This window comes from Atractosteus spatula, unplaced genomic scaffold (assembly GCF_055471065.1).
Source record: "Atractosteus spatula isolate fAtrSpa1 unplaced genomic scaffold, fAtrSpa1.hap1 Scaffold_236, whole genome shotgun sequence".
NCBI classification, from domain to species: domain Eukaryota; kingdom Metazoa; phylum Chordata; class Actinopteri; order Semionotiformes; family Lepisosteidae; genus Atractosteus; species Atractosteus spatula.
The window spans coordinates 12,507-37,007 of record NW_028296804.1 but is presented as its reverse complement, the minus strand read 5'-3'; the positions used below and the strand labels follow the sequence as shown (position 1 = coordinate 37,007).

Here is a 24,501-nt window from a genome sequence, read left to right as displayed (position 1 = left end):
GGTGCTTGTGTATTAGCGTGAGCGTTTTTTATTCTGATCATGAACAGTTTTACAAGTCCGCAAAGGATCGAGGAAAGGTTTATCGCCAGCTGAAAAGAGACACAGCGCTTCGGCTGTGGAGACTTGTTCGGCTGGCGTTCGGGGAGTCGCGTTTTTCAGAATTGTATTGAGATCGTTTTCCACAGAGCTCAGATGTCAAAGCACAGCAGCAGCTCTCCACAGCGATCCTCTATAGCGCCCTTTCTCCCGCAGCTCCGTCCTCATTGGAAGGAAGCAAGAGTGAAAGGCTGAAGTGAAATAGAGCGGGGACGAAGGCAGTGAAGAGAGAGAACGTGGGAAGAAGAGAAAAACGCAAGGGAAAAAAAGTAGCGTCGTAAAAGAGGTGACGGAGCTGTCCTCTCTATAAGAAGGGTGCCAGCGAGCCTTGCTCTCGCTTGCGGCCACACCCCCTTGAGCACGCCTGATCTCGTCTGATCTCGGAAGCTAAACAGGGATGGGCCTGGTTAGTACTTGGGTGGGAGACCGCCTGGGAATACCAGGTGCTGTAAGCTTTTAAGCGCAGGAGGCGCCCTATCCCCGCTCGCTCGCTCATTCCCCTGTTCACACGTGCAGTGCGGCTTGTCCGTCTGTTTATTTGTCAGCTTTGGCGAGACACGGGTGCTTGTGTATTAGCGTGAGCGTTTTTTATTCTGATCATGAACAGTTTTACAAGTCCGCAAAGGATCGAGGAAAGGTTTATCGCCAGCTGAAAAGAGACACAGCGCTTCGGCTGTGGAGACTTGTTCGGCTGGCGTTCGGGGAGTCGCGTTTTTCAGAATTGTATTGAGATCGTTTTCCACAGAGCTCAGATGTCAAAGCACAGCAGCAGCTCTCCACAGCGATCCTCTATAGCGCCCTTTCTCCCGCAGCTCCGTCCTCATTGGAAGGAAGCAAGAGTGAAAGGCTGAAGTGAAATAGAGCGGGGACGAAGGCAGTGAAGAGAGAGAACGTGGGAAGAAGAGAAAAACGCAAGGGAAAAAAAGCAGCGTCGTAAAAGAGGTGACGGAGCTGTCCTCTCTATAAGAAGGGTGCCAGCGAGCCTTGCTCTCGCTTACGGCCACACCCCCTTGAGCACGCCTGATCTCGTCTGATCTCGGAAGCTAAACAGGGATGGGCCTGGTTAGTACTTGGATGGGAGACCGCCTGGGAATACCAGGTGCTGTAAGCTTTTAAGCGCAGGAGGCGCCCTATCCCCGCTCGCTCGCTCATTCCCCTGTTCACACGTGCAGTGCGGCTTGTCCGTCTGTTTATTTGTCAGCTTTGGCGAGACACGGGTGCTTGTGTATTAGCGTGAGCGTTTTTTATTCTGATCATGAACAGTTTTACAAGTCCGCAAAGGATCGAGGAAAGGTTTATCGCCAGCTGAAAAGAGACACAGCGCTTCGGCTGTGGAGACTTGTTCGGCTGGCGTTCGGGGAGTCGCGTTTTTCAGAATTGTATTGAGATCGTTTTCCACAGAGCTCAGATGTCAAAGCACAGCAGCAGCTCTCCACAGCGATCCTCTATAGCGCCCTTTCTCCCGCAGCTCCGTCCTCATTGGAAGGAAGCAAGAGTGAAAGGCTGAAGTGAAATAGAGCGGGGACGAAGGCAGTGAAGAGAGAGAACGTGGGAAGAAGAGAAAAACGCAAGGGAAAAAAAGCAGCGTCGTAAAAGAGGTGACGGAGCTGTCCTCTCTATAAGAAGGGTGCCAGCGAGCCTTGCTCTCGCTTACGGCCACACCCCCTTGAGCACGCCTGATCTCGTCTGATCTCGGAAGCTAAACAGGGATGGGCCTGGTTAGTACTTGGATGGGAGACCGCCTGGGAATACCAGGTGCTGTAAGCTTTTAAGCGCAGGAGGCGCCCTATCCCCGCTCGCTCGCTCATTCCCCTGTTCACACGTGCAGTGCGGCTTGTCCGTCTGTTTATTTGTCAGCTTTGGCGAGACACGGGTGCTTGTGTATTAGCGTGAGCGTTTTTTATTCTGATCATGAACAGTTTTACAAGTCCGCAAAGGATCGAGGAAAGGTTTATCGCCAGCTGAAAAGAGACACAGCGCTTCGGCTGTGGAGACTTGTTCGGCTGGCGTTCGGGGAGTCGCGTTTTTCAGAATTGTATTGAGATCGTTTTCCACAGAGCTCAGATGTCAAAGCACAGCAGCAGCTCTCCACAGCGATCCTCTATAGCGCCCTTTCTCCCGCAGCTCCGTCCTCATTGGAAGGAAGCAAGAGTGAAAGGCTGAAGTGAAATAGAGCGGGGACGAAGGCAGTGAAGAGAGAGAACGTGGGAAGAAGAGAAAAACGCAAGGGAAAAAAAGCAGCGTCGTAAAAGAGGTGACGGAGCTGTCCTCTCTATAAGAAGGGTGCCAGCGAGCCTTGCTCTCGCTTACGGCCACACCCCCTTGAGCACGCCTGATCTCGTCTGATCTCGGAAGCTAAACAGGGATGGGCCTGGTTAGTACTTGGATGGGAGACCGCCTGGGAATACCAGGTGCTGTAAGCTTTTAAGCGCAGGAGGCGCCCTATCCCCGCTCGCTCGCTCATTCCCCTGTTCACACGTGCAGTGCGGCTTGTCCGTCTGTTTATTTGTCAGCTTTGGCGAGACACGGGTGCTTGTGTATTAGCGTGAGCGTTTTTTATTCTGATCATGAACAGTTTTACAAGTCCGCAAAGGATCGAGGAAAGGTTTATCGCCAGCTGAAAAGAGACACAGCGCTTCGGCTGTGGAGACTTGTTCGGCTGGCGTTCGGGGAGTCGCGTTTTTCAGAATTGTATTGAGATCGTTTTCCACAGAGCTCAGATGTCAAAGCACAGCAGCAGCTCTCCACAGCGATCCTCTATAGCGCCCTTTCTCCCGCAGCTCCGTCCTCATTGGAAGGAAGCAAGAAAAAAGCAGCGTTGTAAAAGAGGTGACGGAGCTGTCCTCTCTATAAGAAGGGTGCCAGCGAGCCTTGCTCTCGCTTACGGCCACACCCCCTTGAGCACGCCTGATCTCGTCTGATCTCGGAAGCTAAACAGGGATGGGCCTGGTTAGTACTTGGATGGGAGACCGCCTGGGAATACCAGGTGCTGTAAGCTTTTAAGCGCAGGAGGCGCCCTATCCCCGCTCGCTCGCTCATTCCCCTGTTCACACGTGCAGTGCGGCTTGTCCGTCTGTTTATTTGTCAGCTTTGGCGAGACACGGGTGCTTGTGTATTAGCGTGAGCGTTTTTTATTCTGATCATGAACAGTTTTACAAGTCCGCAAAGGATCGAGGAAAGGTTTATCGCCAGCTGAAAAGAGACACAGCGCTTCGGCTGTGGAGACTTGTTCGGCTGGCGTTCGGGGAGTCGCGTTTTTCAGAATTGTATTGAGATCGTTTTCCACAGAGCTCAGATGTCAAAGCACAGCAGCAGCTCTCCACAGCGATCCTCTATAGCGCCCTTTCTCCCGCAGCTCCGTCCTCATTGGAAGGAAGCAAGAGTGAAAGGCTGAAGTGAAATAGAGCGGGGACGAAGGCAGTGAAGAGAGAGAACGTGGGAAGAAGAGAAAAACGCAAGGGAAAAAAAGCAGCGTCGTAAAAGAGGTGACGGAGCTGTCCTCTCTATAAGAAGGGTGCCAGCGAGCCTTGCTCTCGCTTACGGCCACACCCCCTTGAGCACGCCTGATCTCGTCTGATCTCGGAAGCTAAACAGGGATGGGCCTGGTTAGTACTTGGATGGGAGACCGCCTGGGAATACCAGGTGCTGTAAGCTTTTAAGCGCAGGAGGCGCCCTATCCCCGCTCGCTCGCTCATTCCCCTGTTCACACGTGCAGTGCGGCTTGTCCGTCTGTTTATTTGTCAGCTTTGGCGAGACACGGGTGCTTGTGTATTAGCGTGAGCGTTTTTTATTCTGATCATGAACAGTTTTACAAGTCCGCAAAGGATCGAGGAAAGGTTTATCGCCAGCTGAAAAGAGACACAGCGCTTCGGCTGTGGAGACTTGTTCGGCTGGCGTTCGGGGAGTCGCGTTTTTCAGAATTGTATTGAGATCGTTTTCCACAGAGCTCAGATGTCAAAGCACAGCAGCAGCTCTCCACAGCGATCCTCTATAGCGCCCTTTCTCCCGCAGCTCCGTCCTCATTGGAAGGAAGCAAGAAAAAAGCAGCGTCGTAAAAGAGGTGACGGAGCTGTCCTCTCTATAAGAAGGGTGCCAGCGAGCCTTGCTCTCGCTTACGGCCACACCCCCTTGAGCACGCCTGATCTCGTCTGATCTCGGAAGCTAAACAGGGATGGGCCTGGTTAGTACTTGGATGGGAGACCGCCTGGGAATACCAGGTGCTGTAAGCTTTTAAGCGCAGGAGGCGCCCTATCCCCGCTCGCTCGCTCATTCCCCTGTTCACACGTGCAGTGCGGCTTGTCCGTCTGTTTATTTGTCAGCTTTGGCGAGACACGGGTGCTTGTGTATTAGCGTGAGCGTTTTTTATTCTGATCATGAACAGTTTTACAAGTCCGCAAAGGATCGAGGAAAGGTTTATCGCCAGCTGAAAAGAGACACAGCGCTTCGGCTGTGGAGACTTGTTCGGCTGGCGTTCGGGGAGTCGCGTTTTTCAGAATTGTATTGAGATCGTTTTCCACAGAGCTCAGATGTCAAAGCACAGCAGCAGCTCTCCACAGCGATCCTCTATAGCGCCCTTTCTCCCGCAGCTCCGTCCTCATTGGAAGGAAGCAAGAGTGAAAGGCTGAAGTGAAATAGAGCGGGGACGAAGGCAGTGAAGAGAGAGAACGTGGGAAGAAGAGAAAAACGCAAGGGAAAAAAAGCAGCGTCGTAAAAGAGGTGACGGAGCTGTCCTCTCTATAAGAAGGGTGCCAGCGAGCCTTGCTCTCGCTTGCGGCCACACCCCCTTGAGCACGCCTGATCTCGTCTGATCTCGGAAGCTAAACAGGGATGGGCCTGGTTAGTACTTGGATGGGAGACCGCCTGGGAATACCAGGTGCTGTAAGCTTTTAAGCGCAGGAGGCGCCCTATCCCCGCTCGCTCGCTCATTCCCCTGTTCACACGTGCAGTGCGGCTTGTCCGTCTGTTTATTTGTCAGCTTTGGCGAGACACGGGTGCTTGTGTATTAGCGTGAGCGTTTTTTATTCTGATCATGAACAGTTTTACAAGTCCGCAAAGGATCGAGGAAAGGTTTATCGCCAGCTGAAAAGAGACACAGCGCTTCGGCTGTGGAGACTTGTTCGGCTGGCGTTCGGGGAGTCGCGTTTTTCAGAATTGTATTGAGATCGTTTTCCACAGAGCTCAGATGTCAAAGCACAGCAGCAGCTCTCCACAGCGATCCTCTATAGCGCCCTTTCTCCCGCAGCTCCGTCCTCATTGGAAGGAAGCAAGAGTGAAAGGCTGAAGTGAAATAGAGCGGGGACGAAGGCAGTGAAGAGAGAGAACGTGGGAAGAAGAGAAAAACGCAAGGGAAAAAAAGCAGCGTCGTAAAAGAGGTGACGGAGCTGTCCTCTCTATAAGAAGGGTGCCAGCGAGCCTTGCTCTCGCTTACGGCCACACCCCCTTGAGCACGCCTGATCTCGTCTGATCTCGGAAGCTAAACAGGGATGGGCCTGGTTAGTACTTGGATGGGAGACCGCCTGGGAATACCAGGTGCTGTAAGCTTTTAAGCGCAGGAGGCGCCCTATCCCCGCTCGCTCGCTCATTCCCCTGTTCACACGTGCAGTGCGGCTTGTCCGTCTGTTTATTTGTCAGCTTTGGCGAGACACGGGTGCTTGTGTATTAGCGTGAGCGTTTTTTATTCTGATCATGAACAGTTTTACAAGTCCGCAAAGGATCGAGGAAAGGTTTATCGCCAGCTGAAAAGAGACACAGCGCTTCGGCTGTGGAGACTTGTTCGGCTGGCGTTCGGGGAGTCGCGTTTTTCAGAATTGTATTGAGATCGTTTTCCACAGAGCTCAGATGTCAAAGCACAGCAGCAGCTCTCCACAGCGATCCTCTATAGCGCCCTTTCTCCCGCAGCTCCGTCCTCATTGGAAGGAAGCAAGAGTGAAAGGCTGAAGTGAAATAGAGCGGGGACGAAGGCAGTGAAGAGAGAGAACGTGGGAAGAAGAGAAAAACGCAAGGGAAAAAAAGCAGCGTCGTAAAAGAGGTGACGGAGCTGTCCTCTCTATAAGAAGGGTGCCAGCGAGCCTTGCTCTCGCTTACGGCCACACCCCCTTGAGCACGCCTGATCTCGTCTGATCTCGGAAGCTAAACAGGGATGGGCCTGGTTAGTACTTGGATGGGAGACCGCCTGGGAATACCAGGTGCTGTAAGCTTTTAAGCGCAGGAGGCGCCCTATCCCCGCTCGCTCGCTCATTCCCCTGTTCACACGTGCAGTGCGGCTTGTCCGTCTGTTTATTTGTCAGCTTTGGCGAGACACGGGTGCTTGTGTATTAGCGTGAGCGTTTTTTATTCTGATCATGAACAGTTTTACAAGTCCGCAAAGGATCGAGGAAAGGTTTATCGCCAGCTGAAAAGAGACACAGCGCTTCGGCTGTGGAGACTTGTTCGGCTGGCGTTCGGGGAGTCGCGTTTTTCAGAATTGTATTGAGATCGTTTTCCACAGAGCTCAGATGTCAAAGCACAGCAGCAGCTCTCCACAGCGATCCTCTATAGCGCCCTTTCTCCCGCAGCTCCGTCCTCATTGGAAGGAAGCAAGAAAAAAGCAGCGTCGTAAAAGAGGTGACGGAGCTGTCCTCTCTATAAGAAGGGTGCCAGCGAGCCTTGCTCTCGCTTACGGCCACACCCCCTTGAGCACGCCTGATCTCGTCTGATCTCGGAAGCTAAACAGGGATGGGCCTGGTTAGTACTTGGATGGGAGACCGCCTGGGAATACCAGGTGCTGTAAGCTTTTAAGCGCAGGAGGCGCCCTATCCCCGCTCGCTCGCTCATTCCCCTGTTCACACGTGCAGTGCGGCTTGTCCGTCTGTTTATTTGTCAGCTTTGGCGAGACACGGGTGCTTGTGTATTAGCGTGAGCGTTTTTTATTCTGATCATGAACAGTTTTACAAGTCCGCAAAGGATCGAGGAAAGGTTTATCGCCAGCTGAAAAGAGACACAGCGCTTCGGCTGTGGAGACTTGTTCGGCTGGCGTTCGGGGAGTCGCGTTTTTCAGAATTGTATTGAGATCGTTTTCCACAGAGCTCAGATGTCAAAGCACAGCAGCAGCTCTCCACAGCGATCCTCTATAGCGCCCTTTCTCCCGCAGCTCCGTCCTCATTGGAAGGAAGCAAGAGTGAAAGGCTGAAGTGAAATAGAGCGGGGACGAAGGCAGTGAAGAGAGAGAACGTGGGAAGAAGAGAAAAACGCAAGGGAAAAAAAGCAGCGTCGTAAAAGAGGTGACGGAGCTGTCCTCTCTATAAGAAGGGTGCCAGCGAGCCTTGCTCTCGCTTACGGCCACACCCCCTTGAGCACGCCTGATCTCGTCTGATCTCGGAAGCTAAACAGGGATGGGCCTGGTTAGTACTTGGATGGGAGACCGCCTGGGAATACCAGGTGCTGTAAGCTTTTAAGCGCAGGAGGCGCCCTATCCCCGCTCGCTCGCTCATTCCCCTGTTCACACGTGCAGTGCGGCTTGTCCGTCTGTTTATTTGTCAGCTTTGGCGAGACACGGGTGCTTGTGTATTAGCGTGAGCGTTTTTTATTCTGATCATGAACAGTTTTACAAGTCCGCAAAGGATCGAGGAAAGGTTTATCGCCAGCTGAAAAGAGACACAGCGCTTCGGCTGTGGAGACTTGTTCGGCTGGCGTTCGGGGAGTCGCGTTTTTCAGAATTGTATTGAGATCGTTTTCCACAGAGCTCAGATGTCAAAGCACAGCAGCAGCTCTCCACAGCGATCCTCTATAGCGCCCTTTCTCCCGCAGCTCCGTCCTCATTGGAAGGAAGCAAGAGTGAAAGGCTGAAGTGAAATAGAGCGGGGACGAAGGCAGTGAAGAGAGAGAACGTGGGAAGAAGAGAAAAACGCAAGGGAAAAAAAGCAGCGTCGTAAAAGAGGTGACGGAGCTGTCCTCTCTATAAGAAGGGTGCCAGCGAGCCTTGCTCTCGCTTACGGCCACACCCCCTTGAGCACGCCTGATCTCGTCTGATCTCGGAAGCTAAACAGGGATGGGCCTGGTTAGTACTTGGATGGGAGACCGCCTGGGAATACCAGGTGCTGTAAGCTTTTAAGCGCAGGAGGCGCCCTATCCCCGCTCGCTCGCTCATTCCCCTGTTCACACGTGCAGTGCGGCTTGTCCGTCTGTTTATTTGTCAGCTTTGGCGAGACACGGGTGCTTGTGTATTAGCGTGAGCGTTTTTTATTCTGATCATGAACAGTTTTACAAGTCCGCAAAGGATCGAGGAAAGGTTTATCGCCAGCTGAAAAGAGACACAGCGCTTCGGCTGTGGAGACTTGTTCGGCTGGCGTTCGGGGAGTCGCGTTTTTCAGAATTGTATTGAGATCGTTTTCCACAGAGCTCAGATGTCAAAGCACAGCAGCAGCTCTCCACAGCGATCCTCTATAGCGCCCTTTCTCCCGCAGCTCCGTCCTCATTGGAAGGAAGCAAGAGTGAAAGGCTGAAGTGAAATAGAGCGGGGACGAAGGCAGTGAAGAGAGAGAACGTGGGAAGAAGAGAAAAACGCAAGGGAAAAAAAGCAGCGTCGTAAAAGAGGTGACGGAGCTGTCCTCTCTATAAGAAGGGTGCCAGCGAGCCTTGCTCTCGCTTACGGCCACACCCCCTTGAGCACGCCTGATCTCGTCTGATCTCGGAAGCTAAACAGGGATGGGCCTGGTTAGTACTTGGATGGGAGACCGCCTGGGAATACCAGGTGCTGTAAGCTTTTAAGCGCAGGAGGCGCCCTATCCCCGCTCGCTCGCTCATTCCCCTGTTCACACGTGCAGTGCGGCTTGTCCGTCTGTTTATTTGTCAGCTTTGGCGAGACACGGGTGCTTGTGTATTAGCGTGAGCGTTTTTTATTCTGATCATGAACAGTTTTACAAGTCCGCAAAGGATCGAGGAAAGGTTTATCGCCAGCTGAAAAGAGACACAGCGCTTCGGCTGTGGAGACTTGTTCGGCTGGCGTTCGGGGAGTCGCGTTTTTCAGAATTGTATTGAGATCGTTTTCCACAGAGCTCAGATGTCAAAGCACAGCAGCAGCTCTCCACAGCGATCCTCTATAGCGCCCTTTCTCCCGCAGCTCCGTCCTCATTGGAAGGAAGCAAGAAAAAAGCAGCGTCGTAAAAGAGGTGACGGAGCTGTCCTCTCTATAAGAAGGGTGCCAGCGAGCCTTGCTCTCGCTTACGGCCACACCCCCTTGAGCACGCCTGATCTCGTCTGATCTCGGAAGCTAAACAGGGATGGGCCTGGTTAGTACTTGGATGGGAGACCGCCTGGGAATACCAGGTGCTGTAAGCTTTTAAGCGCAGGAGGCGCCCTATCCCCGCTCGCTCGCTCATTCCCCTGTTCACACGTGCAGTGCGGCTTGTCCGTCTGTTTATTTGTCAGCTTTGGCGAGACACGGGTGCTTGTGTATTAGCGTGAGCGTTTTTTATTCTGATCATGAACAGTTTTACAAGTCCGCAAAGGATCGAGGAAAGGTTTATCGCCAGCTGAAAAGAGACACAGCGCTTCGGCTGTGGAGACTTGTTCGGCTGGCGTTCGGGGAGTCGCGTTTTTCAGAATTGTATTGAGATCGTTTTCCACAGAGCTCAGATGTCAAAGCACAGCAGCAGCTCTCCACAGCGATCCTCTATAGCGCCCTTTCTCCCGCAGCTCCGTCCTCATTGGAAGGAAGCAAGAGTGAAAGGCTGAAGTGAAATAGAGCGGGGACGAAGGCAGTGAAGAGAGAGAACGTGGGAAGAAGAGAAAAACGCAAGGGAAAAAAAGCAGCGTCGTAAAAGAGGTGACGGAGCTGTCCTCTCTATAAGAAGGGTGCCAGCGAGCCTTGCTCTCGCTTACGGCCACACCCCCTTGAGCACGCCTGATCTCGTCTGATCTCGGAAGCTAAACAGGGATGGGCCTGGTTAGTACTTGGATGGGAGACCGCCTGGGAATACCAGGTGCTGTAAGCTTTTAAGCGCAGGAGGCGCCCTATCCCCGCTCGCTCGCTCATTCCCCTGTTCACACGTGCAGTGCGGCTTGTCCGTCTGTTTATTTGTCAGCTTTGGCGAGACACGGGTGCTTGTGTATTAGCGTGAGCGTTTTTTATTCTGATCATGAACAGTTTTACAAGTCCGCAAAGGATCGAGGAAAGGTTTATCGCCAGCTGAAAAGAGACACAGCGCTTCGGCTGTGGAGACTTGTTCGGCTGGCGTTCGGGGAGTCGCGTTTTTCAGAATTGTATTGAGATCGTTTTCCACAGAGCTCAGATGTCAAAGCACAGCAGCAGCTCTCCACAGCGATCCTCTATAGCGCCCTTTCTCCCGCAGCTCCGTCCTCATTGGAAGGAAGCAAGAAAAAAGCAGCGTCGTAAAAGAGGTGACGGAGCTGTCCTCTCTATAAGAAGGGTGCCAGCGAGCCTTGCTCTCGCTTACGGCCACACCCCCTTGAGCACGCCTGATCTCGTCTGATCTCGGAAGCTAAACAGGGATGGGCCTGGTTAGTACTTGGATGGGAGACCGCCTGGGAATACCAGGTGCTGTAAGCTTTTAAGCGCAGGAGGCGCCCTATCCCCGCTCGCTCGCTCATTCCCCTGTTCACACGTGCAGTGCGGCTTGTCCGTCTGTTTATTTGTCAGCTTTGGCGAGACACGGGTGCTTGTGTATTAGCGTGAGCGTTTTTTATTCTGATCATGAACAGTTTTACAAGTCCGCAAAGGATCGAGGAAAGGTTTATCGCCAGCTGAAAAGAGACACAGCGCTTCGGCTGTGGAGACTTGTTCGGCTGGCGTTCGGGGAGTCGCGTTTTTCAGAATTGTATTGAGATCGTTTTCCACAGAGCTCAGATGTCAAAGCACAGCAGCAGCTCTCCACAGCGATCCTCTATAGCGCCCTTTCTCCCGCAGCTCCGTCCTCATTGGAAGGAAGCAAGAAAAAAGCAGCGTCGTAAAAGAGGTGACGGAGCTGTCCTCTCTATAAGAAGGGTGCCAGCGAGCCTTGCTCTCGCTTACGGCCACACCCCCTTGAGCACGCCTGATCTCGTCTGATCTCGGAAGCTAAACAGGGATGGGCCTGGTTAGTACTTGGATGGGAGACCGCCTGGGAATACCAGGTGCTGTAAGCTTTTAAGCGCAGGAGGCGCCCTATCCCCGCTCGCTCGCTCATTCCCCTGTTCACACGTGCAGTGCGGCTTGTCCGTCTGTTTATTTGTCAGCTTTGGCGAGACACGGGTGCTTGTGTATTAGCGTGAGCGTTTTTTATTCTGATCATGAACAGTTTTACAAGTCCGCAAAGGATCGAGGAAAGGTTTATCGCCAGCTGAAAAGAGACACAGCGCTTCGGCTGTGGAGACTTGTTCGGCTGGCGTTCGGGGAGTCGCGTTTTTCAGAATTGTATTGAGATCGTTTTCCACAGAGCTCAGATGTCAAAGCACAGCAGCAGCTCTCCACAGCGATCCTCTATAGCGCCCTTTCTCCCGCAGCTCCGTCCTCATTGGAAGGAAGCAAGAGTGAAAGGCTGAAGTGAAATAGAGCGGGGACGAAGGCAGTGAAGAGAGAGAACGTGGGAAGAAGAGAAAAACGCAAGGGAAAAAAAGCAGCGTCGTAAAAGAGGTGACGGAGCTGTCCTCTCTATAAGAAGGGTGCCAGCGAGCCTTGCTCTCGCTTACGGCCACACCCCCTTGAGCACGCCTGATCTCGTCTGATCTCGGAAGCTAAACAGGGATGGGCCTGGTTAGTACTTGGATGGGAGACCGCCTGGGAATACCAGGTGCTGTAAGCTTTTAAGCGCAGGAGGCGCCCTATCCCCGCTCGCTCGCTCATTCCCCTGTTCACACGTGCAGTGCGGCTTGTCCGTCTGTTTATTTGTCAGCTTTGGCGAGACACGGGTGCTTGTGTATTAGCGTGAGCGTTTTTTATTCTGATCATGAACAGTTTTACAAGTCCGCAAAGGATCGAGGAAAGGTTTATCGCCAGCTGAAAAGAGACACAGCGCTTCGGCTGTGGAGACTTGTTCGGCTGGCGTTCGGGGAGTCGCGTTTTTCAGAATTGTATTGAGATCGTTTTCCACAGAGCTCAGATGTCAAAGCACAGCAGCAGCTCTCCACAGCGATCCTCTATAGCGCCCTTTCTCCCGCAGCTCCGTCCTCATTGGAAGGAAGCAAGAGTGAAAGGCTGAAGTGAAATAGAGCGGGGACGAAGGCAGTGAAGAGAGAGAACGTGGGAAGAAGAGAAAAACGCAAGGGAAAAAAAGCAGCGTCGTAAAAGAGGTGACGGAGCTGTCCTCTCTATAAGAAGGGTGCCAGCGAGCCTTGCTCTCGCTTACGGCCACACCCCCTTGAGCACGCCTGATCTCGTCTGATCTCGGAAGCTAAACAGGGATGGGCCTGGTTAGTACTTGGATGGGAGACCGCCTGGGAATACCAGGTGCTGTAAGCTTTTAAGCGCAGGAGGCGCCCTATCCCCGCTCGCTCGCTCATTCCCCTGTTCACACGTGCAGTGCGGCTTGTCCGTCTGTTTATTTGTCAGCTTTGGCGAGACACGGGTGCTTGTGTATTAGCGTGAGCGTTTTTTATTCTGATCATGAACAGTTTTACAAGTCCGCAAAGGATCGAGGAAAGGTTTATCGCCAGCTGAAAAGAGACACAGCGCTTCGGCTGTGGAGACTTGTTCGGCTGGCGTTCGGGGAGTCGCGTTTTTCAGAATTGTATTGAGATCGTTTTCCACAGAGCTCAGATGTCAAAGCACAGCAGCAGCTCTCCACAGCGATCCTCTATAGCGCCCTTTCTCCCGCAGCTCCGTCCTCATTGGAAGGAAGCAAGAGTGAAAGGCTGAAGTGAAATAGAGCGGGGACGAAGGCAGTGAAGAGAGAGAACGTGGGAAGAAGAGAAAAACGCAAGGGAAAAAAAGCAGCGTCGTAAAAGAGGTGACGGAGCTGTCCTCTCTATAAGAAGGGTGCCAGCGAGCCTTGCTCTCGCTTACGGCCACACCCCCTTGAGCACGCCTGATCTCGTCTGATCTCGGAAGCTAAACAGGGATGGGCCTGGTTAGTACTTGGATGGGAGACCGCCTGGGAATACCAGGTGCTGTAAGCTTTTAAGCGCAGGAGGCGCCCTATCCCCGCTCGCTCGCTCATTCCCCTGTTCACACGTGCAGTGCGGCTTGTCCGTCTGTTTATTTGTCAGCTTTGGCGAGACACGGGTGCTTGTGTATTAGCGTGAGCGTTTTTTATTCTGATCATGAACAGTTTTACAAGTCCGCAAAGGATCGAGGAAAGGTTTATCGCCAGCTGAAAAGAGACACAGCGCTTCGGCTGTGGAGACTTGTTCGGCTGGCGTTCGGGGAGTCGCGTTTTTCAGAATTGTATTGAGATCGTTTTCCACAGAGCTCAGATGTCAAAGCACAGCAGCAGCTCTCCACAGCGATCCTCTATAGCGCCCTTTCTCCCGCAGCTCCGTCCTCATTGGAAGGAAGCAAGAGTGAAAGGCTGAAGTGAAATAGAGCGGGGACGAAGGCAGTGAAGAGAGAGAACGTGGGAAGAAGAGAAAAACGCAAGGGAAAAAAAGCAGCGTCGTAAAAGAGGTGACGGAGCTGTCCTCTCTATAAGAAGGGTGCCAGCGAGCCTTGCTCTCGCTTACGGCCACACCCCCTTGAGCACGCCTGATCTCGTCTGATCTCGGAAGCTAAACAGGGATGGGCCTGGTTAGTACTTGGATGGGAGACCGCCTGGGAATACCAGGTGCTGTAAGCTTTTAAGCGCAGGAGGCGCCCTATCCCCGCTCGCTCGCTCATTCCCCTGTTCACACGTGCAGTGCGGCTTGTCCGTCTGTTTATTTGTCAGCTTTGGCGAGACACGGGTGCTTGTGTATTAGCGTGAGCGTTTTTTATTCTGATCATGAACAGTTTTACAAGTCCGCAAAGGATCGAGGAAAGGTTTATCGCCAGCTGAAAAGAGACACAGCGCTTCGGCTGTGGAGACTTGTTCGGCTGGCGTTCGGGGAGTCGCGTTTTTCAGAATTGTATTGAGATCGTTTTCCACAGAGCTCAGATGTCAAAGCACAGCAGCAGCTCTCCACAGCGATCCTCTATAGCGCCCTTTCTCCCGCAGCTCCGTCCTCATTGGAAGGAAGCAAGAAAAAAGCAGCGTCGTAAAAGAGGTGACGGAGCTGTCCTCTCTATAAGAAGGGTGCCAGCGAGCCTTGCTCTCGCTTACGGCCACACCCCCTTGAGCACGCCTGATCTCGTCTGATCTCGGAAGCTAAACAGGGATGGGCCTGGTTAGTACTTGGATGGGAGACCGCCTGGGAATACCAGGTGCTGTAAGCTTTTAAGCGCAGGAGGCGCCCTATCCCCGCTCGCTCGCTCATTCCCCTGTTCACACGTGCAGTGCGGCTTGTCCGTCTGTTTATTTGTCAGCTTTGGCGAGACACGGGTGCTTGTGTATTAGCGTGAGCGTTTTTTATTCTGATCATGAACAGTTTTACAAGTCCGCAAAGGATCGAGGAAAGGTTTATCGCCAGCTGAAAAGAGACACAGCGCTTCGGCTGTGGAGACTTGTTCGGCTGGCGTTCGGGGAGTCGCGTTTTTCAGAATTGTATTGAGATCGTTTTCCACAGAGCTCAGATGTCAAAGCACAGCAGCAGCTCTCCACAGCGATCCTCTATAGCGCCCTTTCTCCCGCAGCTCCGTCCTCATTGGAAGGAAGCAAGAAAAAAGCAGCGTCGTAAAAGAGGTGACGGAGCTGTCCTCTCTATAAGAAGGGTGCCAGCGAGCCTTGCTCTCGCTTACGGCCACACCCCCTTGAGCACGCCTGATCTCGTCTGATCTCGGAAGCTAAACAGGGATGGGCCTGGTTAGTACTTGGATGGGAGACCGCCTGGGAATACCAGGTGCTGTAAGCTTTTAAGCGCAGGAGGCGCCCTATCCCCGCTCGCTCGCTCATTCCCCTGTTCACACGTGCAGTGCGGCTTGTCCGTCTGTTTATTTGTCAGCTTTGGCGAGACACGGGTGCTTGTGTATTAGCGTGAGCGTTTTTTATTCTGATCATGAACAGTTTTACAAGTCCGCAAAGGATCGAGGAAAGGTTTATCGCCAGCTGAAAAGAGACACAGCGCTTCGGCTGTGGAGACTTGTTCGGCTGGCGTTCGGGGAGTCGCGTTTTTCAGAATTGTATTGAGATCGTTTTCCACAGAGCTCAGATGTCAAAGCACAGCAGCAGCTCTCCACAGCGATCCTCTATAGCGCCCTTTCTCCCGCAGCTCCGTCCTCATTGGAAGGAAGCAAGAGTGAAAGGCTGAAGTGAAATAGAGCGGGGACGAAGGCAGTGAAGAGAGAGAACGTGGGAAGAAGAGAAAAACGCAAGGGAAAAAAAGCAGCGTCGTAAAAGAGGTGACGGAGCTGTCCTCTCTATAAGAAGGGTGCCAGCGAGCCTTGCTCTCGCTTACGGCCACACCCCCTTGAGCACGCCTGATCTCGTCTGATCTCGGAAGCTAAACAGGGATGGGCCTGGTTAGTACTTGGATGGGAGACCGCCTGGGAATACCAGGTGCTGTAAGCTTTTAAGCGCAGGAGGCGCCCTATCCCCGCTCGCTCGCTCATTCCCCTGTTCACACGTGCAGTGCGGCTTGTCCGTCTGTTTATTTGTCAGCTTTGGCGAGACACGGGTGCTTGTGTATTAGCGTGAGCGTTTTTTATTCTGATCATGAACAGTTTTACAAGTCCGCAAAGGATCGAGGAAAGGTTTATCGCCAGCTGAAAAGAGACACAGCGCTTCGGCTGTGGAGACTTGTTCGGCTGGCGTTCGGGGAGTCGCGTTTTTCAGAATTGTATTGAGATCGTTTTCCACAGAGCTCAGATGTCAAAGCACAGCAGCAGCTCTCCACAGCGATCCTCTATAGCGCCCTTTCTCCCGCAGCTCCGTCCTCATTGGAAGGAAGCAAGAGTGAAAGGCTGAAGTGAAATAGAGCGGGGACGAAGGCAGTGAAGAGAGAGAACGTGGGAAGAAGAGAAAAACGCAAGGGAAAAAAAGCAGCGTCGTAAAAGAGGTGACGGAGCTGTCCTCTCTATAAGAAGGGTGCCAGCGAGCCTTGCTCTCGCTTACGGCCACACCCCCTTGAGCACGCCTGATCTCGTCTGATCTCGGAAGCTAAACAGGGATGGGCCTGGTTAGTACTTGGATGGGAGACCGCCTGGGAATACCAGGTGCTGTAAGCTTTTAAGCGCAGGAGGCGCCCTATCCCCGCTCGCTCGCTCATTCCCCTGTTCACACGTGCAGTGCGGCTTGTCCGTCTGTTTATTTGTCAGCTTTGGCGAGACACGGGTGCTTGTGTATTAGCGTGAGCGTTTTTTATTCTGATCATGAACAGTTTTACAAGTCCGCAAAGGATCGAGGAAAGGTTTATCGCCAGCTGAAAAGAGACACAGCGCTTCGGCTGTGGAGACTTGTTCGGCTGGCGTTCGGGGAGTCGCGTTTTTCAGAATTGTATTGAGATCGTTTTCCACAGAGCTCAGATGTCAAAGCACAGCAGCAGCTCTCCACAGCGATCCTCTATAGCGCCCTTTCTCCCGCAGCTCCGTCCTCATTGGAAGGAAGCAAGAGTGAAAGGCTGAAGTGAAATAGAGCGGGGACGAAGGCAGTGAAGAGAGAGAACGTGGGAAGAAGAGAAAAACGCAAGGGAAAAAAAGCAGCGTCGTAAAAGAGGTGACGGAGCTGTCCTCTCTATAAGAAGGGTGCCAGCGAGCCTTGCTCTCGCTTACGGCCACACCCCCTTGAGCACGCCTGATCTCGTCTGATCTCGGAAGCTAAACAGGGATGGGCCTGGTTAGTACTTGGATGGGAGACCGCCTGGGAATACCAGGTGCTGTAAGCTTTTAAGCGCAGGAGGCGCCCTATCCCCGCTCGCTCGCTCATTCCCCTGTTCACACGTGCAGTGCGGCTTGTCCGTCTGTTTATTTGTCAGCTTTGGCGAGACACGGGTGCTTGTGTATTAGCGTGAGCGTTTTTTATTCTGATCATGAACAGTTTTACAAGTCCGCAAAGGATCGAGGAAAGGTTTATCGCCAGCTGAAAAGAGACACAGCGCTTCGGCTGTGGAGACTTGTTCGGCTGGCGTTCGGGGAGTCGCGTTTTTCAGAATTGTATTGAGATCGTTTTCCACAGAGCTCAGATGTCAAAGCACAGCAGCAGCTCTCCACAGCGATCCTCTATAGCGCCCTTTCTCCCGCAGCTCCGTCCTCATTGGAAGGAAGCAAGAAAAAAGCAGCGTCGTAAAAGAGGTGACGGAGCTGTCCTCTCTATAAGAAGGGTGCCAGCGAGCCTTGCTCTCGCTTACGGCCACACCCCCTTGAGCACGCCTGATCTCGTCTGATCTCGGAAGCTAAACAGGGATGGGCCTGGTTAGTACTTGGATGGGAGACCGCCTGGGAATACCAGGTGCTGTAAGCTTTTAAGCGCAGGAGGCGCCCTATCCCCGCTCGCTCGCTCATTCCCCTGTTCACACGTGCAGTGCGGCTTGTCCGTCTGTTTATTTGTCAGCTTTGGCGAGACACGGGTGCTTGTGTATTAGCGTGAGCGTTTTTTATTCTGATCATGAACAGTTTTACAAGTCCGCAAAGGATCGAGGAAAGGTTTCTCGCCAGCTGAAAAGAGACACAGCGCTTCGGCTGTGGAGACTTGTTCGGCTGGCGTTCGGGGAGTCGCGTTTTTCAGAATTGTATTGAGATCGTTTTCCACAGAGCTCAGATGTCAAAGCACAGCAGCAGCTCTCCACAGCGATCCTCTATAGCGCCCTTTCTCCCGCAGCTCCGTCCTCATTGGAAGGAAGCAAGAGTGAAAGGCTGAAGTGAAATAGAGCGGGGACGAAGGCAGTGAAGAGAGAGAACGTGGGAAGAAGAGAAAAACGCAAGGGAAAAAAAGCAGCGTCGTAAAAGAGGTGACGGAGCTGTCCTCTCTATAAGAAGGGTGCCAGCGAGCCTTGCTCTCGCTTACGGCCACACCCCCTTGAGCACGCCTGATCTCGTCTGATCTCGGAAGCTAAACAGGGATGGGCCTGGTTAGTACTTGGATGGGAGACCGCCTGGGAATACCAGGTGCTGTAAGCTTTTAAGCGCAGGAGGCGCCCTATCCCCGCTCGCTCGCTCATTCCCCTGTTCACACGTGCAGTGCGGCTTGTCCGTCTGTTTATTTGTCAGCTTTGGCGAGACACGGGTGCTTGTGTATTAGCGTGAGCGTTTTTTATTCTGATCATGAACAGTTTTACAAGTCCGCAAAGGATCGAGGAAAGGTTTATCGCCAGCTGAAAAGAGACACAGCGCTTCGGCTGTGGAGACTTGTTCGGCTGGCGTTCGGGGAGTCGCGTTTTTCAGAATTGTATTGAGATCGTTTTCCACAGAGCTCAGATGTCAAAGCACAGCAGCAGCTCTCCACAGCGATCCTCTATAGCGCCCTTTCTCCCGCAGCTCCGTCCTCATTGGAAGGAAGCAAGAGTGAAAGGCTGAAGTGAAATAGAGCGGGGACGAAGGCAGTGAAGAGAGAGAACGTGGGAAGAAGAGAAAAACGCAAGGGAAAAAAAGCAGCGTCGTAAAAGAGGTGACGGAGCTGTCCTCTCTATAAGAAGGGTGCCAGCGAGCCTTGCTCTCGCTTACGGCCACACCCCCTTGAGCACGCCTGATCTCGTCTGATCTCGGAAGCTAAACAGGGATGGGCCTGGTTAGTACTTGGATGGGAGACCGCCTGGGAATACCAGGTGCTGTAAGCTTTTAAGCGCAGGAGGCGCCCTATCCCCGCTCGCTCGCTCATTCCCCTGTTCACACGTGCAGTGCGGCTTGTCCGTCTGTTTATTTGTCAGCTTTGGCGAGACACGGGTGCTTGTGTATTAGCGTGAGCGTTTTTTATTCTGATCATGAACAGTTTTACAAGTCCGCAAAGGATCGAGGAAAGGTTTATCGCCAGCTGAAAAGAGACACAGCGCTTCGGCTGTGGAGACTTGTTCGGCTGGCGTTCGGGGAGTCGCGTTTTTCAGAATTGTATTGAGATCGTTTTCCACAGAGCTCAGATGTCAAAGCACAGCAGCAGCTCTCCACAGCGATCCTCTATAGCGCCCTTTCTCCCGCAGCTCCGTCCTCATTGGAAGGAAGCAAGAGTGAAAGGCTGAAGTGAAATAGAGCGGGGACGAAGGCAGTGAAGAGAGAGAACGTGGGAAGAAGAGAAAAACGCAAGGGAAAAAAAGCAGCGTCGTAAAAGAGGTGACGGAGCTGTCCTCTCTATAAGAAGGGTGCCAGCGAGCCTTGCTCTCGCTTACGGCCACACCCCCTTGAGCACGCCTGATCTCGTCTGATCTCGGAAGCTAAACAGGGATGGGCCTGGTTAGTACTTGGATGGGAGACCGCCTGGGAATACCAGGTGCTGTAAGCTTTTAAGCGCAGGAGGCGCCCTATCCCCGCTCGCTCGCTCATTCCCCTGTTCACACGTGCAGTGCGGCTTGTCCGTCTGTTTATTTGTCAGCTTTGGCGAGACACGGGTGCTTGTGTATTAGCGTGAGCGTTTTTTATTCTGATCATGAACAGTTTTACAAGTCCGCAAAGGATCGAGGAAAGGTTTATCGCCAGCTGAAAAGAGACACAGCGCTTCGGCTGTGGAGACTTGTTCGGCTGGCGTTCGGGGAGTCGCGTTTTTCAGAATTGTATTGAGATCGTTTTCCACAGAGCTCAGATGTCAAAGCACAGCAGCAGCTCTCCACAGCGATCCTCTATAGCGCCCTTTCTCCCGCAGCTCCGTCCTCATTGGAAGGAAGCAAGAGTGAAAGGCTGAAGTGAAATAGAGCGGGGACGAAGGCAGTGAAGAGAGAGAACGTGGGAAGAAGAGAAAAACGCAAGGGAAAAAAAGCAGCGTCGTAAAAGAGGTGACGGAGCTGTCCTCTCTATAAGAAGGGTGCCAGCGAGCCTTGCTCTCGCTTACGGCCACACCCCCTTGAGCACGCCTGATCTCGTCTGATCTCGGAAGCTAAACAGGGATGGGCCTGGTTAGTACTTGGATGGGAGACCGCCTGGGAATACCAGGTGCTGTAAGCTTTTAAGCGCAGGAGGCGCCCTATCCCCGCTCGCTCGCTCATTCCCCTGTTCACACGTGCAGTGCGGCTTGTCCGTCTGTTTATTTGTCAGCTTTGGCGAGACACGGGTGCTTGTGTATTAGCGTGAGCGTTTTTTATTCTGATCATGAACAGTTTTACAAGTCCGCAAAGGATCGAGGAAAGGTTTATCGCCAGCTGAAAAGAGACACAGCGCTTCGGCTGTGGAGACTTGTTCGGCTGGCGTTCGGGGAGTCGCGTTTTTCAGAATTGTATTGAGATCGTTTTCCACAGAGCTCAGATGTCAAAGCACAGCAGCAGCTCTCCACAGCGATCCTCTATAGCGCCCTTTCTCCCGCAGCTCCGTCCTCATTGGAAGGAAGCAAGAAAAAAGCAGCGTCGTAAAAGAGGTGACGGAGCTGTCCTCTCTATAAGAAGGGTGCCAGCGAGCCTTGCTCTCGCTTACGGCCACACCCCCTTGAGCACGCCTGATCTCGTCTGATCTCGGAAGCTAAACAGGGATGGGCCTGGTTAGTACTTGGATGGGAGACCGCCTGGGAATACCAGGTGCTGTAAGCTTTTAAGCGCAGGAGGCGCCCTATCCCCGCTCGCTCGCTCATTCCCCTGTTCACACGTGCAGTGCGGCTTGTCCGTCTGTTTATTTGTCAGCTTTGGCGAGACACGGGTGCTTGTGTATTAGCGTGAGCGTTTTTTATTCTGATCATGAACAGTTTTACAAGTCCGCAAAGGATCGAGGAAAGGTTTATCGCCAGCTGAAAAGAGACACAGCGCTTCGGCTGTGGAGACTTGTTCGGCTGGCGTTCGGGGAGTCGCGTTTTTCAGAATTGTATTGAGATCGTTTTCCACAGAGCTCAGATGTCAAAGCACAGCAGCAGCTCTCCACAGCGATCCTCTATAGCGCCCTTTCTCCCGCAGCTCCGTCCTCATTGGAAGGAAGCAAGAAAAAAGCAGCGTCGTAAAAGAGGTGACGGAGCTGTCCTCTCTATAAGAAGGGTGCCAGCGAGCCTTGCTCTCGCTTACGGCCACACCCCCTTGAGCACGCCTGATCTCGTCTGATGTCGGAAGCTAAACAGGGATGGGCCTGGTTAGTACTTGGATGGGAGACCGCCTGGGAATACCAGGTGCTGTAAGCTTTTAAGCGCAGGAGGCGCCCTATCCCCGCTCGCTCGCTCATTCCCCTGTTCACACGTGCAGTGCGGCTTGTCCGTCTGTTTATTTGTCAGCTTTGGCGAGACACGGGTGCTTGTGTATTAGCGTGAGCGTTTTTTATTCTGATCATGAACAGTTTTACAAGTCCGCAAAGGATCGAGGAAAGGTTTATCGCCAGCTGAAAAGAGACACAGCGCTTCGGCTGTGGAGACTTGTTCGGCTGGCGTTCGGGGAGTCGCGTTTTTCAGAATTGTATTGAGATCGTTTTCCACAGAGCTCAGATGTCAAAGCACAGCAGCAGCTCTCCACAGCGATCCTCTATAGCGCCCTTTCTCCCGCAGCTCCGTCCTCATTGGAAGGAAGCAAGAAAAAAGCAGCGTCGTAAAAGAGGTGACGGAGCTGTCCTCTCTATAAGAAGGGTGCCAGCGAGCCTTGCTCTCGCTTACGGCCACACCCCCTTGAGCACGCCTGATCTCGTCTGATCTCGGAAGCTAAACAGGGATGGGCCTGGTTAGTACTTGGATGGGAGACCGCCTGGGAATACCAGGTGCTGTAAGCTTTTAAGCGCAGGAGGCGCCCTATCCCCGCTCGCTCGCTCATTCCCCTGTTCACACGTGCAGTGCGGCTTGTCCGTCTGTTTATTTGTCAGCTTTGGCGAGACACGGGTGCTTGTGTATTAGCGTGAGCGTTTTTTATTCTGATCATGAACAGTTTTACAAGTCCGCAAAGGATCGAGGAAAGGTTTATCGCCAGCTGAAAAGAGACACAGCGCTTCGGCTGTGGAGACTTGTTCGGCTGGCGTTCGGGGAGTCGCGTTTTTCAGAATTGTATTGAGATCGTTTTCCACAGAGCTCAGATGTCAAAGCACAGCAGCAGCTCTCCACAGCGATCCTCTATAGCGCCCTTTCTCCCGCAGCTCCGTCCTCATTGGAAGGAAGCAAGAGTGAAAGGCTGAAGTGAAATAGAGCGGGGACGAAGGCAGTGAAGAGAGAGAACGTGGGAAGAAGAGAAAAACGCAAGGGAAAAAAAGCAGCGTCGTAAAAGAGGTGACGGAGCTGTCCTCTCTATAAGAAGGGTGCCAGCGAGCCTTGCTCTCGCTTACGGCCACACCCCCTTGAGCACGCCTGATCTCGTCTGATCTCGGAAGCTAAACAGGGATGGGCCTGGTTAGTACTTGGATGGGAGACCGCCTGGGAATACCAGGTGCTGTAAGCTTTTAAGCGCAGGAGGCGCCCTATCCCCGCTCGCTCGCTCATTCCCCTGTTCACACGTGCAGTGCGGCTTGTCCGTCTGTTTATTTGTCAGCTTTGGCGAGACACGGGTGCTTGTGTATTAGCGTGAGCGTTTTTTATTCTGATCATGAACAGTTTTACAAGTCCGCAAAGGATCGAGGAAAGGTTTATCGCCAGCTGAAAAGAGACACAGCGCTTCGGCTGTGGAGACTTGTTCGGCTGGCGTTCGGGGAGTCGCGTTTTTCAGAATTGTATTGAGATCGTTTTCCACAGAGCTCAGATGTCAAAGCACAGCAGCAGCTCTCCACAGCGATCCTCTATAGCGCCCTTTCTCCCGCAGCTCCGTCCTCATTGGAAGGAAGCAAGAAAAAAGCAGCGTCGTAAAAGAGGTGACGGAGCTGTCCTCTCTATAAGAAGGGTGCCAGCGAGCCTTGCTCTCGCTTACGGCCACACCCCCTTGAGCACGCCTGATCTCGTCTGATCTCGGAAGCTAAACAGGGATGGGCCTGGTTAGTACTTGGATGGGAGACCGCCTGGGAATACCAGGTGCTGTAAGCTTTTAAGCGCAGGAGGCGCCCTATCCCCGCTCGCTCGCTCATTCCCCTGTTCACACGTGCAGTGCGGCTTGTCCGTCTGTTTATTTGTCAGCTTTGGCGAGACACGGGTGCTTGTGTATTAGCGTGAGCGTTTTTTATTCTGATCATGAACAGTTTTACAAGTCCGCAAAGGATCGAGGAAAGGTTTATCGCCAGCTGAAAAGAGACACAGCGCTTCGGCTGTGGAGACTTGTTCGGCTGGCGTTCGGGGAGTCGCGTTTTTCAGAATTGTATTGAGATCGTTTTCCACAGAGCTCAGATGTCAAAGCACAGCAGCAGCTCTCCACAGCGATCCTCTATAGCGCCCTTTCTCCCGCAGCTCCGTCCTCATTGGAAGGAAGCAAGAGTGAAAGGCTGAAGTGAAATAGAGCGGGGACGAAGGCAGTGAAGAGAGAGAACGTGGGAAGAAGAGAAAAACGCAAGGGAAAAAAAGCAGCGTCGTAAAAGAGGTGACGGAGCTGTCCTCTCTATAAGAAGGGTGCCAGCGAGCCTTGCTCTCGCTTACGGCCACACCCCCTTGAGCACGCCTGATCTCGTCTGATCTCGGAAGCTAAACAGGGATGGGCCTGGTTAGTACTTGGATGGGAGACCGCCTGGGAATACCAGGTGCTGTAAGCTTTTAAGCGCAGGAGGCGCCCTATCCCCGCTCGCTCGCTCATTCCCCTGTTCACACGTGCAGTGCGGCTTGTCCGTCTGTTTATTTGTCAGCTTTGGCGAGACACGGGTGCTTGTGTATTAGCGTGAGCGTTTTTTATTCTGATCATGAACAGTTTTACAAGTCCGCAAAGGATCGAGGAAAGGTTTATCGCCAGCTGAAAAGAGACACAGCGCTTCGGCTGTGGAGACTTGTTCGGCTGGCGTTCGGGGAGTCGCGTTTTTCAGAATTGTATTGAGATCGTTTTCCACAGAGCTCAGATGTCAAAGCACAGCAGCAGCTCTCCACAGCGATCCTCTATAGCGCCCTTTCTCCCGCAGCTCCGTCCTCATTGGAAGGAAGCAAGAGTGAAAGGCTGAAGTGAAATAGAGCGGGGACGAAGGCAGTGAAGAGAGAGAACGTGGGAAGAAGAGAAAAACGCAAGGGAAAAAAAGCAGCGTCGTAAAAGAGGTGACGGAGCTGTCCTCTCTATAAGAAGGGTGCCAGCGAGCCTTGCTCTCGCTTACGGCCACACCCCCTTGAGCACGCCTGATCTCGTCTGATCTCGGAAGCTAAACAGGGATGGGCCTGGTTAGTACTTGGATGGGAGACCGCCTGGGAATACCAGGTGCTGTAAGCTTTTAAGCGCAGGAGGCGCCCTATCCCCGCTCGCTCGCTCATTCCCCTGTTCACACGTGCAGTGCGGCTTGTCCGT

At 52.9% G+C, this 24,501-nt stretch overlaps 38 non-coding genes and 1 pseudogene across 38 annotated transcripts; all 39 read left to right on the top strand.

Annotated features, from left to right (window-relative positions):
- The first annotated feature begins 432 nt into the window (after positions 1-432).
- Positions 433-551, top strand: LOC148808231 (5S ribosomal RNA). Its single transcript, XR_016088322.1, has one exon. It is a non-coding gene; the product is annotated as a 5S ribosomal RNA (ribosomal RNA).
- Positions 552-1,088: 537 nt separating this feature from the next.
- LOC148808230 (5S ribosomal RNA) lies at positions 1,089-1,207 on the top strand. The gene has a single exon (XR_016088321.1). It is a non-coding gene; the product is annotated as a 5S ribosomal RNA (ribosomal RNA).
- Positions 1,208-1,744: 537 nt separating this feature from the next.
- On the top strand, positions 1,745-1,863 carry LOC148808229 (5S ribosomal RNA). The gene has a single exon (XR_016088320.1). It is a non-coding gene; the product is annotated as a 5S ribosomal RNA (ribosomal RNA).
- A 537-nt stretch (positions 1,864-2,400) lies between these two features.
- Positions 2,401-2,519, top strand: LOC148808228 (5S ribosomal RNA). The gene has a single exon (XR_016088319.1). It is a non-coding gene; the product is annotated as a 5S ribosomal RNA (ribosomal RNA).
- A 456-nt stretch (positions 2,520-2,975) lies between these two features.
- On the top strand, positions 2,976-3,094 carry LOC148808227 (5S ribosomal RNA). Its single transcript, XR_016088374.1, has one exon. It is a non-coding gene; the product is annotated as a 5S ribosomal RNA (ribosomal RNA).
- Positions 3,095-3,631: 537 nt separating this feature from the next.
- Positions 3,632-3,750, top strand: LOC148808226 (5S ribosomal RNA). Its single transcript, XR_016088373.1, has one exon. It is a non-coding gene; the product is annotated as a 5S ribosomal RNA (ribosomal RNA).
- Positions 3,751-4,206: 456 nt separating this feature from the next.
- On the top strand, positions 4,207-4,325 carry LOC148808225 (5S ribosomal RNA). The gene has a single exon (XR_016088372.1). It is a non-coding gene; the product is annotated as a 5S ribosomal RNA (ribosomal RNA).
- Positions 4,326-4,862: 537 nt separating this feature from the next.
- Positions 4,863-4,981, top strand: LOC148808224 (5S ribosomal RNA). The gene has a single exon (XR_016088325.1). It is a non-coding gene; the product is annotated as a 5S ribosomal RNA (ribosomal RNA).
- A 537-nt stretch (positions 4,982-5,518) lies between these two features.
- On the top strand, positions 5,519-5,637 carry LOC148808223 (5S ribosomal RNA). The gene has a single exon (XR_016088371.1). It is a non-coding gene; the product is annotated as a 5S ribosomal RNA (ribosomal RNA).
- A 537-nt stretch (positions 5,638-6,174) lies between these two features.
- On the top strand, positions 6,175-6,293 carry LOC148808222 (5S ribosomal RNA). Its single transcript, XR_016088370.1, has one exon. It is a non-coding gene; the product is annotated as a 5S ribosomal RNA (ribosomal RNA).
- A 456-nt stretch (positions 6,294-6,749) lies between these two features.
- On the top strand, positions 6,750-6,868 carry LOC148808221 (5S ribosomal RNA). Its single transcript, XR_016088368.1, has one exon. It is a non-coding gene; the product is annotated as a 5S ribosomal RNA (ribosomal RNA).
- A 537-nt stretch (positions 6,869-7,405) lies between these two features.
- Positions 7,406-7,524, top strand: LOC148808220 (5S ribosomal RNA). The gene has a single exon (XR_016088367.1). It is a non-coding gene; the product is annotated as a 5S ribosomal RNA (ribosomal RNA).
- A 537-nt stretch (positions 7,525-8,061) lies between these two features.
- Positions 8,062-8,180, top strand: LOC148808219 (5S ribosomal RNA). Its single transcript, XR_016088366.1, has one exon. It is a non-coding gene; the product is annotated as a 5S ribosomal RNA (ribosomal RNA).
- Positions 8,181-8,717: 537 nt separating this feature from the next.
- LOC148808218 (5S ribosomal RNA) lies at positions 8,718-8,836 on the top strand. Its single transcript, XR_016088365.1, has one exon. It is a non-coding gene; the product is annotated as a 5S ribosomal RNA (ribosomal RNA).
- Positions 8,837-9,292: 456 nt separating this feature from the next.
- Positions 9,293-9,411, top strand: LOC148808217 (5S ribosomal RNA). Its single transcript, XR_016088364.1, has one exon. It is a non-coding gene; the product is annotated as a 5S ribosomal RNA (ribosomal RNA).
- Positions 9,412-9,948: 537 nt separating this feature from the next.
- On the top strand, positions 9,949-10,067 carry LOC148808216 (5S ribosomal RNA). Its single transcript, XR_016088363.1, has one exon. It is a non-coding gene; the product is annotated as a 5S ribosomal RNA (ribosomal RNA).
- Positions 10,068-10,523: 456 nt separating this feature from the next.
- On the top strand, positions 10,524-10,642 carry LOC148808215 (5S ribosomal RNA). Its single transcript, XR_016088362.1, has one exon. It is a non-coding gene; the product is annotated as a 5S ribosomal RNA (ribosomal RNA).
- Positions 10,643-11,098: 456 nt separating this feature from the next.
- On the top strand, positions 11,099-11,217 carry LOC148808214 (5S ribosomal RNA). The gene has a single exon (XR_016088361.1). It is a non-coding gene; the product is annotated as a 5S ribosomal RNA (ribosomal RNA).
- Positions 11,218-11,754: 537 nt separating this feature from the next.
- On the top strand, positions 11,755-11,873 carry LOC148808213 (5S ribosomal RNA). The gene has a single exon (XR_016088360.1). It is a non-coding gene; the product is annotated as a 5S ribosomal RNA (ribosomal RNA).
- Positions 11,874-12,410: 537 nt separating this feature from the next.
- LOC148808212 (5S ribosomal RNA) lies at positions 12,411-12,529 on the top strand. Its single transcript, XR_016088359.1, has one exon. It is a non-coding gene; the product is annotated as a 5S ribosomal RNA (ribosomal RNA).
- A 537-nt stretch (positions 12,530-13,066) lies between these two features.
- Positions 13,067-13,185, top strand: LOC148808211 (5S ribosomal RNA). Its single transcript, XR_016088357.1, has one exon. It is a non-coding gene; the product is annotated as a 5S ribosomal RNA (ribosomal RNA).
- Positions 13,186-13,722: 537 nt separating this feature from the next.
- On the top strand, positions 13,723-13,841 carry LOC148808210 (5S ribosomal RNA). Its single transcript, XR_016088356.1, has one exon. It is a non-coding gene; the product is annotated as a 5S ribosomal RNA (ribosomal RNA).
- A 456-nt stretch (positions 13,842-14,297) lies between these two features.
- On the top strand, positions 14,298-14,416 carry LOC148808209 (5S ribosomal RNA). Its single transcript, XR_016088355.1, has one exon. It is a non-coding gene; the product is annotated as a 5S ribosomal RNA (ribosomal RNA).
- A 456-nt stretch (positions 14,417-14,872) lies between these two features.
- LOC148808208 (5S ribosomal RNA) lies at positions 14,873-14,991 on the top strand. Its single transcript, XR_016088354.1, has one exon. It is a non-coding gene; the product is annotated as a 5S ribosomal RNA (ribosomal RNA).
- Positions 14,992-15,528: 537 nt separating this feature from the next.
- Positions 15,529-15,647, top strand: LOC148808207 (5S ribosomal RNA). Its single transcript, XR_016088353.1, has one exon. It is a non-coding gene; the product is annotated as a 5S ribosomal RNA (ribosomal RNA).
- Positions 15,648-16,184: 537 nt separating this feature from the next.
- Positions 16,185-16,303, top strand: LOC148808206 (5S ribosomal RNA). The gene has a single exon (XR_016088352.1). It is a non-coding gene; the product is annotated as a 5S ribosomal RNA (ribosomal RNA).
- Positions 16,304-16,840: 537 nt separating this feature from the next.
- On the top strand, positions 16,841-16,959 carry LOC148808205 (5S ribosomal RNA). Its single transcript, XR_016088351.1, has one exon. It is a non-coding gene; the product is annotated as a 5S ribosomal RNA (ribosomal RNA).
- Positions 16,960-17,415: 456 nt separating this feature from the next.
- On the top strand, positions 17,416-17,534 carry LOC148808204 (5S ribosomal RNA). Its single transcript, XR_016088350.1, has one exon. It is a non-coding gene; the product is annotated as a 5S ribosomal RNA (ribosomal RNA).
- A 537-nt stretch (positions 17,535-18,071) lies between these two features.
- Positions 18,072-18,190, top strand: LOC148808203 (5S ribosomal RNA). Its single transcript, XR_016088349.1, has one exon. It is a non-coding gene; the product is annotated as a 5S ribosomal RNA (ribosomal RNA).
- A 537-nt stretch (positions 18,191-18,727) lies between these two features.
- LOC148808202 (5S ribosomal RNA) lies at positions 18,728-18,846 on the top strand. Its single transcript, XR_016088348.1, has one exon. It is a non-coding gene; the product is annotated as a 5S ribosomal RNA (ribosomal RNA).
- A 537-nt stretch (positions 18,847-19,383) lies between these two features.
- On the top strand, positions 19,384-19,502 carry LOC148808201 (5S ribosomal RNA). Its single transcript, XR_016088346.1, has one exon. It is a non-coding gene; the product is annotated as a 5S ribosomal RNA (ribosomal RNA).
- A 537-nt stretch (positions 19,503-20,039) lies between these two features.
- LOC148808200 (5S ribosomal RNA) lies at positions 20,040-20,158 on the top strand. Its single transcript, XR_016088345.1, has one exon. It is a non-coding gene; the product is annotated as a 5S ribosomal RNA (ribosomal RNA).
- Positions 20,159-20,614: 456 nt separating this feature from the next.
- On the top strand, positions 20,615-20,733 carry LOC148808199 (5S ribosomal RNA). The gene has a single exon (XR_016088344.1). It is a non-coding gene; the product is annotated as a 5S ribosomal RNA (ribosomal RNA).
- Positions 20,734-21,189: 456 nt separating this feature from the next.
- Positions 21,190-21,308, top strand: LOC148808198 (5S ribosomal RNA; annotated as a pseudogene).
- A 456-nt stretch (positions 21,309-21,764) lies between these two features.
- LOC148808197 (5S ribosomal RNA) lies at positions 21,765-21,883 on the top strand. Its single transcript, XR_016088343.1, has one exon. It is a non-coding gene; the product is annotated as a 5S ribosomal RNA (ribosomal RNA).
- Positions 21,884-22,420: 537 nt separating this feature from the next.
- Positions 22,421-22,539, top strand: LOC148808196 (5S ribosomal RNA). The gene has a single exon (XR_016088342.1). It is a non-coding gene; the product is annotated as a 5S ribosomal RNA (ribosomal RNA).
- A 456-nt stretch (positions 22,540-22,995) lies between these two features.
- On the top strand, positions 22,996-23,114 carry LOC148808195 (5S ribosomal RNA). The gene has a single exon (XR_016088341.1). It is a non-coding gene; the product is annotated as a 5S ribosomal RNA (ribosomal RNA).
- Positions 23,115-23,651: 537 nt separating this feature from the next.
- LOC148808194 (5S ribosomal RNA) lies at positions 23,652-23,770 on the top strand. Its single transcript, XR_016088340.1, has one exon. It is a non-coding gene; the product is annotated as a 5S ribosomal RNA (ribosomal RNA).
- Positions 23,771-24,307: 537 nt separating this feature from the next.
- On the top strand, positions 24,308-24,426 carry LOC148808193 (5S ribosomal RNA). Its single transcript, XR_016088339.1, has one exon. It is a non-coding gene; the product is annotated as a 5S ribosomal RNA (ribosomal RNA).
- The last annotated feature ends 75 nt before the right edge of the window (positions 24,427-24,501 follow it).